This window comes from Manis javanica, chromosome 3 (assembly GCF_040802235.1).
Source record: "Manis javanica isolate MJ-LG chromosome 3, MJ_LKY, whole genome shotgun sequence".
NCBI classification, from domain to species: Eukaryota; Metazoa; Chordata; class Mammalia; order Pholidota; family Manidae; genus Manis; species Manis javanica.
The window spans coordinates 41,144,721-41,157,248 of record NC_133158.1 but is presented as its reverse complement, the minus strand read 5'-3'; the positions used below and the strand labels follow the sequence as shown (position 1 = coordinate 41,157,248).

The following is a 12,528-nucleotide window of genomic DNA, read 5'->3' as shown; positions in this document are numbered from 1 at the left end:
AAGAAAATAATGGCTAGAACTTCTCCAAATTTGATGAAAACTCATTTCTAAGCTCCAAAATTCCCAAGCAGAGCAAACATGAAGGAAACTACAAAAATGTGCATTGTAATCAAGTTGCTGGAAATCTTACAAACAGCCAGAAGCAGAAGCCTACAACACGCAGAGCAACACAAACTGAATTACAGCGCAATTCTCATCAGAAGCTGTGCGATCAGCGTGGCAGGAACGCCATTAAAGCACCAGAAGGGGAAGACTTCAGCCTGTAGTCCCAGAGACAGCAGAGTGTATTTCCCAAGCAGAGGCAAGATAAAGACTTTTCAGACATTCGAAAGCTGAAAGACTTTATACGAGCCGATTGTACTCCAGGAAACACTGGGAGGTACTTCAGGGGAAATGACACCAGACAGAAGTGTGGATCTGGAGGAAAAAGAGCAGCAGAAATGCAGGGCAATGTAAAAGACTTCTGTCTCCTCATTTTAAGAAGCCCTTTAAAGGATAATTTATTCTTTAAAGTAAAACTAGTAACAGTGTCTTGGGGAGTTTGCGGTATTGGTAGAAGTAAAAGGTATGAGAGCACAAAGTCTGGGGGTGAGAAAATGGAAACTGTCGTGAAGTCTGCGAAGTGCACATGAAGTGTTATCATATTACTGGATGGCAGACAGCAGTAGGGATTTATGTCGCAAACCCCAGGGAAACCACTAGAAAAACAGCAAAATAGTATGGCTAATAAGCTAATAATGGGAATAAAATGGAATCATTAAAAAAAATCACAGCTCCAGAAGAAGACAGAAAAAAGGAAAATGAAACAGATGAACCCAGACAGGACCAATAGAATGTCTACATATTGAAACCTACCTCGACAATAGTCACATTGAATATAGATGGCCTGAAAACTCCAAATAAAAGGCATTTTTGTGATTGTCAGATCAAATAAAAAGATTAAAGTGCTGCCCACATTAACTAAGTATAAAGACACAGATAAGGTATAGGTAAAAGGTTGGAAAAAGATATACCATGCAAATATGAATCAAAAGATTGCTTGTTTGGCTCTATTAATATCAGACCAGGTAGATTTCAGGGCAAGAAATATTTCCAGGAATAAGAGCAGTATTTTATAATGATAAAAGGGGTCAGTTCATCAAGAGAACATAGTGTATTGAATATGTGTGCACTTAGTAACAGAGCTTCAAAATACACATAGCAAAAATGATATACCTGAAAGGACACATAGACAATCCACAATCATAGTTGGAGATTTCAACACTCTTCTCTCAAGATTTAACAGACATAAAGTAGACATAAAATCAGTAAAAACATAGAAGACTTGAGTAACACCATGAACCGGTCCGACCTGCTGATAGGGCACTCCACCCAGCAGCCAGACACAGCCTTTGCCAGGCCCGGGAGCAGTCGTGCAAGTAGACCGTGTTCTGGGCCAGAAAACAAGCCTCAGTTAATAAAAGAAAAAAAGGAGACCATACATGCAAAGTATTTTCTCTAACTAATAGAATTAAAGTGTTAGAAACCAGTAATTGAAAGATATCTGGAAAAATTCCCAAATACTGGAAAAATAAATAAATACACTTCTAATAGCCCATGGGTCAAAGAGGAAATCACAAGGGAAATGTATCATAATTTGTGGAATGCAGGTAAAACAGTTCACAGAGAAAGTTATAACATTAAATGATTATATACAATATAAAAAAATTCTTAAATCAATGTTTTAAGCTTCAGCCTTGAGAAAAACTAAACAAAGAAAAGAGCAGAAATCAATGAAATAGAAAACAAGCAATAGGAAAAGGTCAATGAAACCAAAAGTTGGTTCTTGGAAAGAATCATTCAAATTGATAAACCCCTAATTAGACTGATCAGAAAAAAAGAGAGAAGGAAACTACCAAAATTGGAAATAAGAGATGAGAAATCAGTACATATGCTACAGTTGTTAAAATGATAGTAAGGGAAATTTATGAAAAACTTAATGCCAAAAAATTTTACAACGTAGATGAAATGGACAAATTCCTGGAAGGATACAAATCACTAAAACTTATTCTAATCAAAATAGATAACCCAAATAACCCTATATCTATCAAAAAATTGAATTTATATGTAAAAGCCTTCCAACAAAGAAAACACTTTGACCCAGATGACTTCACTGATGAATTCTATCACACATTTAAGGAGGAAATAATATTAATGTCTACACAAAGTCCTCCAGGACGCAGATGAGGAGGGAACACTTCCCTACTAATTTTATGAGGCCAGTATTACTACCCTGATACCAAAACCAGACAAAGGCTATGGATCAAATATCCCTCATAAACAAAGTCCTTCATAAATTAGAAAATTTTAGCAAGTCACATCCAGCAGTATGAAAAAAGGGTACTGCATTAGAACCAAGTGGCTTTTATCCCAGGAATGCAAGGTTGGTTTAACATTCAAAATCAATCATTATAATTCACTATATTAACAGAAAAAAAGGAAAACTATATGACTATCCAAAACAAACAAAACAAACAAATAAAACAACCATATGACTAAGTTTAATAGTCATTCATGGTAAAAACAAAACAAAACAAAAAATAACCTCTTAGCAAACTAGAAGTGGATTTCCTCAGTCTAATAAAGGGCATCTATGAGAAACCATAGCTAACATCATACTCCTTGGTGGAAGATAGAAATCTTTCCTTCTAAGATTGGGAGCAAGGCAAGGATATCTCTCTCACCACTTTTATTCAACATTATACTAGAAAAATAAGACAATAAAAAGAAATACAAGACATAGAGAATGGAAGATAAGAAGTATAAGTGTCTTTATTCACAGATGGCATGATGGCCTGTATGGAAAATTCTACAAAGTCCACAAAAAAGCTCTAAAACTAATAGATGTGTTTAGTGAATTTACAGGAGACAAGGTAAATGTAATAAAATTAACTTTATTTCTATATACTAGCACTGAACAATTAAAAGCTATAATAGAATGCCATTTATAATAGCATCAAAAATAGGAAATTCTGAGGGAGAAATACAACCACAAAATGTGCCAAGAGAAATTAAGGCCTGAATGATGGAAGCTACCCTCTGTTCATGGACCAGAAGACTCAATGTTATTTAATGTCAGTTCTACCAAAATTGATTCACAGATCCAGTGCAATCACAAAAATCCTGGCAAGGTTTTTTTTTGGTAGAAATTTACAAATTCATTCTAAAACTGACATGCAAATTTAGTGACCAAGAATAGCCAGAATAATTTGAAGGGACAAAAGATTGCTTGATTTCAGGACCCCTCCTGTCTCAGGAGTGATGTAGATGTTGTGGAACTGGAAAAAAGGTGCACATGAAGGTTGGTGGAGCAGAATAGATTCCAGGAACAAACCCACAAGTTTAAAGGCAATTGATTTCCAGAAAAAGTGCCAGTGTGATTCAGTGGGGAAATGGTAGTATTTTCAACAAATGGTTGGCCAGGACTATTGGAGATCCATAAGCAAAAACAAGCAATCTTTGCTGTACGTCATCCCATATTAAAGCATTAACTCAAAATGGATCGCAGACCTCAGAGTGGAAGCTAAAGCTGCGAGATTTGTAGAAAAAAGAATGTGGGGGACACATACATCCTTAAAAACAAATAAAATCTGACACATACTACAACCTGGATGATCCTTGAGGACATGATGCTGAGAGAAATGAGCCAGTGACAAAGGACGGATGCTGTGTAGTTGCCCTTAGACGAGGCCCCTGTAGCAGGTAGGCCCATGGAGACAGAAAGCAGGCGGCAGGGCTGAGGGTGGGAGTTAGTGTTGATGGGGACGGACGTCAGCGGGTAGACGGAAAGTTCTAGAGATGGAGGGGATGGGGATGGTGATTCACAGTGTGAATGTATTTAATGCCACTGACCTGTACACTTACAAATGTTAAAATGGTGAATTTTGTGTGTATTTTGCTACAACTGAAAACCAGCCAAACAAAAAGACAAAAATAGCCAGAGTCTGGGGTTTCATCTGTGGGTCATAGGCTGAGGTGCGATGGGGGACTGGGTGGCCAGGAGGGGAGCCTGGCATGCAGGTCTGGGGCTTGAGCAGGAGCGAGAGTGCAGGGCACAGTCGCATGGAAGTCTGGGCCTGCACGCACAGTGGGGCTGCAGGTGGTGGGGCCCTTTTGCAGGGTTCAGCCCTCACTGTTCCTGAGAGCCTGCAGGGAGATGGAAATTGCTTTGCATCTTCCTGGACTGTGACCCCTGGAGCTCTCTGGGCTTGCTCTGTCAGGCCTCCTCGTCAGGCAGCAGGCTGTACAGTGCTCAGAGAGGCCCAAGCAGGCAGTGTCCCCGTGTTGGCTTACATTGGTGGAACGGTCAGTGCCTTGGCAGTCATGGGGTCCCTGGTGCTGTCTCCTGACTCCTGCCAGTACGCTGTGTTTGTGCCCTTCAATTTCAGGCCATCAGGGCTAAACCTCTGAGGACAACACACCAACTGGCTGCTGACCTTGTGCCATGGTAAGTTAGGAGGAGGCCTGACGCCTGAGTGGAGTGCGTGCGTGTGTGTGTGTGTGTGTGTGTGTGTGCTCACATGGGTGTGTGCATGTCCATGTGGGTATGGATGTGTACATGTGTATGTGCACGTGTATGTAAGAGTGCATGCATGTGTGCACATGTGAACATGCATGTTCATGTGGGTATGGGTGTGCATGTGTGTATATGTACCGTGTGCATGTGTGCACGTGTCTGCACATGTGTATATGCATGTGGGTGGATTGTGTGCATGTGTGTATAGGGACATGCTTGTATATGGGTGTGTGTGTGTGTGTGTGCACTTGTGGACATGCATGTTCATGTGGGTATGGGTGTGTGTGCACACCGTGTGCATATGTGCCCATGTGTATATGTGTGTGTGGGGGTGGATACGTGTGCATGTGTGTACAGGGACATGTTTGTATATGGGTGTGTGTGTGTGTGTGCACATGTGTTTATTTCTGCTCCCGGGAGTGGGCCCGCCAGTGATTTGGACCTGCTTTCATCAGTAGACATGGAGTCCCTCTGCCTCAAGGGCCAGGCTTGCCACCCGGCTTTTATGACATTGAAGGGACAGTGTGAGGCATAATCAGGGCTTAGTGTGTTGTTGTTGGTTAATTTTTTAAAGGAATATACACTTTAAATTTTTTTATGGCCAAAAAGTTATTTATTAAAATCAGTTCTTGCTTATCTAAAATCCAGACGATAAGGCTCAGGTAGTGTGGTTTCCCCTCATGTTCTGTCCTGGGAAGGATGAGCTGAGCCAAGAAGCAGGCAACTTGAAAGCGCTGCGGGTCCCAGGGCGTCTGTAGGGCACAGCGGGGGTGTCACCCAGCAGCGCAGACCCGGAATTCCAGGAGCCTCTTTGAGATGCACCAGCAGCCGTCCAGCTTAGACCTGCAGGGGTGGACATGTGGCCTGGAGGTCCGTGCACATTTGCCATGAGGAGGAGAGCCAGTGTGGCTTCGGGGTAGTTGGCTCCTGAAGGGCGAGAAGCCCAGTGATCACCAGCAGCTGTGGTGCACAGCACCCCGCTGGGTGCACCAAGGACGAGCCTGTCCCATGGAGTGGCCCCCTGTGACCCAGGTCCTCTCCTGTCCTCCCGTGCCCTGACTTCAGGCTGTCCGGGACCCTCCTTCCATGTTCTACCCCAACCACCTCCCTTTTGAGCCCACAGTTTCTTGGGCCAGACCACCATCAGGTGACTGAGTGACTGGCTTCTTTGTATGAATCAAGCCTCGGCCAGATGGCCTCCTCCTGCTCCTTCTTCTCCGGACCTGGGACCCATCTGCCCTGTAAAGTGCTTTCAGCAGAGAGTGTGTCCCTGCCATCACGTTCAGAGGTTATGAGTCTAACTCGTGCTCCCAGCTTCCGAGTGGCGGGCAGCAGCCCCCTGTGCCTCGCGGCTGCAGTGCGACGAGAGCTGCCGTCTGGTAGAAAGGACCTCCCTCCCAGTATGCACAGGACTGATAACTCCATGGGGGTTTCGTATTTTCAATGTCTATAGTGTTGCTTAAATATGTCAGTTTAGCACTGCAGCACCTCTTTAGCGCTCAAATTAAAATTACTTTGCTTATTGTCTGTTTAGAATAAGTATTTTATTGAGGGTGCATATTTGATAACTGGTAATATAAATAAGATGCACACAGCAGTGCCCAGCTGACTGGTACTCTAAGCATCTCATCTCCCACATTCTGAGTGTTTGTTTTTCTGTTACTGATTTAATACACAGTTTATGGTTTCAACTGTTACATTGTTGCAAGCTACTATTGTGTGGGAAAGAAAACCAAGTTATGCTGTATCCTAAGGTTGAGCTCTCTGTGTATCCTTTTGATAACCTTCTGGCGCTGGTGGGACTGGCCTCAGGAAGGAGAGCGGCCTTCCCTGGGGCCCCAGGGCTCAGGGGCTGTGGGGGGCACAGGAAGGAGCCCTGGACCTGTGAAGTGCACTGCATGGCAAAAGCGGGCATGTGCTCTCCGGGGTGGTTCATTTCTGGAGGGGAGTGGCCCAGGGTCACCAGTCATCAAACTCCCAGAAAAGGGGAATGTTGGGGGTTGTCTGGAGGTCAGTTTGATCTCCTTGTTTCTAGGGCCCAGGGCCTCAGAGGCCCCCAACAGCTGGGTGGGGGAGAGCGGCAAGTCGGGAACTCTGTTTCTGAGGACTAGTAATAGCTACAGGGTGATTCCCAGGCCAGATTTATAACTGAGCATCTGGTAAAGTCACCTCAACACAAGATGGTCAGTTATCATAACCACTTAACAACGTGAGCACTTGTAAAAGGCGGGAAAGATACAGCAAAACCAAACAGATAATACTGTCTCAGACCCTGCCCCCAAGGCTGGAGGGCGCAGGAATAGCCGGTTATGACTTGAAAAGAAAGGTGTCCAGATGTCTGATACATATCCTGAAAGAGGCGTGCAACTAAGTCATCAGAGAATTAAAAGCCACAAACATGGTGAGTGTACAGCCCCGGAACGGCTGAACGAGAAAGCTGCCAGGTGAGGAGGGTGCAGTGCACGGGCGTGCTTGCACATCGGGGTAACCAGTCCAGTCCCTTTGGAAACTCACCACCACGCATGTCTGCCCCGGGGTGAGCACGTGAGCGGCCCTTATCACATACTTCTCTCCCCGTTGGTGAGGAGCGAGGGCTGTTCTTCGTGTTTCTCGCGTGGGGACCAGGCTCAGGAAGAGCAGCCTGTCTGCAGCCGCACTCCAGGGGCCGCTCTGGGATTCCAAGCCCCTTGGCCCTGCCCTGAGGGTCGGTGTGTGTCTGTCCTGCCCCTGCCCGATCCCGGTGCCCTGGTGGGACCTTGTGCTGGTCATCACATCATGGGCCATCCCTGCTGCCCTTGAGTGAGAGGCTGGTAGGGGTGCCCACAGGGCAGCAGGGCCTCCGCTGACCAGAGTTCATGCTGTGGGTCCACAGAGGCACCAGGATCTGTGCGTCCCTGAGAAACGCATTGGTGTGGCCGGGGGCAGATAGTCACTTTGCTCCTGCCCCTTACGGGCAAGCGGTACCATAAGCAGAGCATCCATCCTGGGGTACAGTTACTGCAGTTTTAGCTCACACCTGTTCTCCACTAATTTTTCTTACAAGTCTTTAGGTGATTTTCAGGCTTTCCTAGTCTGCCCCGGGCTCAGTCGCCAGAACAGCGTCTTTCCAGTTTGCTTATCTCATGCGCTGCTCTCCCCCACCCTCTGCCATTATTCTTCAAGAGCCTGGTTTTGTGCCTGATAAGAGGCCAGGCTGGTCCTACAGACCTGCAGCATGCGGCATGTCACTCCAGGGAGCATAGGTCACCAGAGATACTCAGACCCGCGGTGGACCATGTGGACTGCAAACCTCAGTCTGAGGCCCCAGCTGGGGAGGCGCCTCCACCCAGGGGGTTAGGTGGGCAAGGGAAAGCTTGCTGTCTGACAAAGTGGCTGAGCTGGAAGGCCAGGGGGGCCTGTGCCCTGGCTGTCTGAGCTCTAAAGGTGGCGCAAGGGGGCCCGGCTAAGGGCTCAGACTTTGAACAGCCAAGCTGTATCCAGAGAAGGCTTACATTCTGCCATGTAAGCTTTTTCCAATAAAAAGGAATCTTATCAGAGTTAGTTAGGATAATTGATTTGACTGTTGTAACCACTGCAGAGACAAAGGTTGGAGCTTAATAAGCAAGCAAGGCAATTTTTTTCTTAACATTAAGTGTTAATTACAGAAGTTTTTACACCCTTGTAAAAATTAAGCACAGAACTGAATCTAATAAATAATCAAACTTCCATTCTTGAGTCTATTCCAAATCCTGCTCTTTTCTCTGAAAGGAACAACTATAAATGGTTTGTGGTTTATCCTCCCTGAACTTGTAAAAAACACAAAGAACATACATACATATATACATACAGAGTTGGTAAAAATGTGTGTCTTTATCATAACGGTATCTGTGCAACTTGATTTTGACTTGTCTTGGAAGTCTTTCAGTACACATAGATCTACCTCATTTCAAAAAACTTCCTTTTTTTTGCATGTTCTAAAGGGCATGCATACGTACACACATGCTCCAAGTACATGCATGCTGCAGGTACATGCATGTGAGAAATGTCTGTGCGGTGGTTGCAGAGCAGCCACCCTGTTTTCTGTTTATTAGAGCCAGAGGCGCTCGGACAGCAATGGAGAGCTAGTGTGCCTGTCCTCTTATTGAGGGGCTGGCTGGGGATCAGGTGACAGTGCCCCATGGGGTGACAATGGGCCCCATGGCTCTGTGGTTTCTGAGTGAGCCCCGCCAGGCCCAGGTGCCCGACTTGCTGGAAGATGGACTTTGCCTCCTGCTGGTGTGGAACCGGCTCCTCTTTTCTGTCTCTGGCTGATGCTGTTTGCAAGTTGGCAGGGTGATGGGGAGGCTGTATATGGACAGTGACCTGGGCCAGATTCCTTTTCCCGAGGAATGTGTTTTCTGGAACATTCCGCACTGTGTTCCTCCTGTTGGACTGGGTGCATGCACTTTTCCATGGCTTTGCTGGCTGGTCACAGTGTCATTAGCACAGCTGTGCTCTTAATGACCCAAGGGGCAAGTGCTGCAGTAACAGGGGCAGGGCTGTGGCCTGTGCCTCCTGACTCCACTTGGTCTTGAGGCCACTGTGGTGGGTGCCATGTCTTCTCTCACAGATGCAACCTGCCTGGCAACTCTTTACCCTTTGGTGAATAGAACTAAAAGTTGAAGAATGCCTCCTGCATTGCCATGCGCAGGGCCGCAGAGCACATTGCCGCATTGGTTTGCCTTCACCCTGAGGGTCCTGGCGGGCACAGAAGGGCCTGCTGGGGGACACCTGGAGAAAGGCCGTTGGCCCATGCGGCCCCCTCAGCCATGGCCCTGGGTGCTGCCTCCAGTCTCCTCCTAGTCTCTCCATGTGAACTGACATTGTGGACGTGTCCCTGACACAGCAGGGCCTCCGGGCGGGCGTGGGAGCTCATTCAGTTCAGCCCTGATGTTGGAGAGGGAGTGCCAGGCTGCACAGTGAGGCCGGCTGGCTGCCCCATGAACAGGGCCAAGGAGCCCGGCTGATGCCCCGCTGCAGCCCTGCCTGGCCCTCGTTGCTGCAGGGCCTCCCTGGAGGCCCCTGGGTTTTCTGTGTGGGCGATCACACCATCTATGGATCACGGGAGCTTGCTTTCTTCTTTCTAATCCTTGTTTCTTGTCTTATTGCAGTGGCTGCAGTAAGTTCTGTGGAAATAGAAGCCTCAATGGGGGTGTCCTTAAACAGTTATGAAACTCTGGGTGGTGTGGAACTTCATCTGCTTTTTCTGACTAATGAAATAATTATGTTGTTTTTCTTCTTTAATTCTTATTATTAATAATGAGCATTATTGATTTTCTGTAGTACAGCATTTTGTCCTGTCCTTGCATAAACCACATTTGGTCCTGATGATTTCTTGTTTTGCACCTACACAGCTGGAATCAGTTTGCTACTACGTATTTAGTATGAACAGTCCATTGATACCCATGCAGGCTATTGGTCTGTTGAGTGACAGGCATTTTGCCTTGCTCCTGATGTTTGCTGGAATGTCATTAATGTTGCTCCACTGGGTGAAGCACTTACTTTGGGGCTGAGATGCCATCACCTCACAGGGAAGTACACAGATGCACCTCGCCCACTGCGCTTCACTTTACTGTGCTTCGCAGATACTGTGTTTTTTTACACACCGAAGGCTGTGGTCCCCCTGCAAGGAGCTAGTCTGTTGGCACCATTTCCCAACAGTGTGGCTCACTTCGTGTCTCTGCAACACGATTTGGTAATTTCCACAGTATTTCAAATGTTTTCATTATTATTATGTTTGCACAGTGTCTGGGGTCAGTGATTACGACTCACAGAAAACTCTGATGATGGTCAGCATTTTTTAGCAATAAAGTATTTTAAAATTAAGGTATGTACATTGTTTTCTAGACATAATGCTTTTGCATAGTGTAAATATAACTTTTGTGTGCATTGGGTAACCAAACAATTCATTTGACTTGTCTTTTTGCAGTATTCACTTTATTGGGGTGGTCTGGAACTGAACCTGCACCATCTCTGAGGTGGCCTGTAGTGGATATATCACCCCAGAGGGAAGCATGTAATGAGTGTATATAATATTTTAAGTTGACTCCTACATTATTGAGTGTTATTGAGTTGTTAGGAAGTGAGGTTAAATTTTATTAAATTAACCTGCGCAACATTCTTATTAAAGAAATACAATGAATTTTATTAATATATTTCTTGGTATCAAACCATCCTTGCATTTATGGAGCAAACCTCACTTGGTCATGATGTACAGTCTTTTTAACATGCTGTTAGAATCTGTTAACATTTTTTAGGAATTTTTGTATTCATATTCATAAACAAATACTGGTGGTTCTTAAATTTTTTATTTCTTTACACTATTAAACTTACTGAGGACCCCAAAGAGCTTTTGTCTTTGTGAGTTACATCTAGTGTGGGTCTCAACTGGGGATGACGCCCCCGTCCAAAGGGACATTTGGCACTAACAGGAGATGTTTCTGATTGGTGCAGTTGGTCCGGGGGTCACTGCTTGCAGCTGATGGGCAAAGGCCGGGGGTGCTACATAGCCTACAAGGCACGGGACACCCCCCAACAAAGTTGTCTGGTCCAAAATGTGAGTAGTGTCACAGCTGAGAAACACTGCTGTTCATATATACTATCTGATAAATTAATACTGAAAATATTTAAAAATACTTATTTAGTGATTCATTAAAAATAGCAATAAACCTGTCATGTTAACATAAATAACATTTTTTACAAAACTTACAAAAAATGTAGCGAGGAGAGTGGCATTGTTTTATATCTTTACAAGTCTCTTTAATGTCTGACCTGATAGGAGCTGAAATTCTCTGTGCACTCGGTCTGTTGCACTGTGTTGTCTGGTTGAGGTAAATAAAGAGCATTCTGCTTTACTCACTATGTGCTTGGGAAGCAGAGGACCTTCAGATCCCCTGGCAGGGTCTTGGGGGCCCCTGGGCACCACTGGCTCAGGCAGGCCCCTTCCTCCCTCTTTGCTGCATCCCTGCTGACATGTGAATGCAATGTCATGCTTCCTTCTGGAAGGCATTTGGGAGTTTTCTTTTTCTCTCTATGTTCTAGAAAAGGTTCAATAGTGTTAAGTTAGGTAATCTGTTGGGATTGGTAGAATGCACTTGGGAAATCATCTGGGTTTGGTATCTTTCACTAATGGTAACTGACAGATAACCTCTGTAGGTATACTTAGACCCTTTTTTATGGTCACTTTTTTGTAAACATTTTTCTCCTCAAAAATTATCCATTTCCTCTAGGTTTTCAAGTTTATTTACATAAAGATGTATAATTATTTCCATGACTTTAAAAAGATTTTGTTCTCCTTTGATGGTTATTCCCCCCCTTTTCTTATTGTATGTATTTTTAGTCTTCTTTTTTCTGATTCTGTCTTTATTGCTAAAGGTGACTTAATCTGCTTTATTGACTTTTTTCAAACACCAGCTTTAAAAAATGTGCTATCAGTTGGAGTGTTTTTCTAGTTCATTATTTGCTGCTTACTCCTTCAGTTACTCTGTAATTTTTTTTTAACATTTTGAATTGGGGGCTTAATTCTCTTATTTTCATGCTTTCATTTCTCAAGATTAACAGTATTTAACATGATGAATTTTCCTTTAGTTTCATTTGTTTTCTAGGAATTGTGCAGTTTGCGTTTCCATTTCCTGTGGAGAGGAATGTCTAAGAGGAGAGAGTTTACATTTCAGTGTGGGAGATCCCTTCTGTTTTCTGATTTTGTCATTAATTTCTAGGGAATATCACTTGTATTTTGAAACTAGAGTTTGTTGAAAAGCTCTTTGTCACTTAGTGATGGGCACTGGCCATGGATGTGCCCGCAGGCTCCCTCCTAGCCGCCCGGTGCTCCAGCGCGCTGGTGGGGCCTGTCCAGCCGGCTGCTTGGCTTCTTTGCCTAGGTGAGTGCACGGAAGCCCAGCTGGGCCTTCTTGGTGGCCCAGGTGTGTCCTCCAGCTCTGTCGGGGGACAGCTTT

At 44.9% G+C, this 12,528-nt stretch overlaps 1 protein-coding gene across 3 annotated transcripts in view; it reads left to right on the top strand.

The window, feature by feature from the left end:
• The window catches only part of AGPAT3 (1-acylglycerol-3-phosphate O-acyltransferase 3), a 77,870-nt gene that overhangs the window by 20,361 nt on the left and 44,981 nt on the right, over nt 1–12,528 (top strand). The window contains exon 1 of one of the 3 annotated variants that reach the window (XM_073231268.1): nt 4,469–4,486. The exons of the other annotated variants lie outside the window; for them this stretch is intronic. The gene's annotated coding sequence lies outside the window, so the exon portion shown is untranslated. Of the gene's footprint in view, nt 1–4,468; nt 4,487–12,528 lie in introns of those variants that run through there. 3 annotated transcript variants of the gene reach the window in all.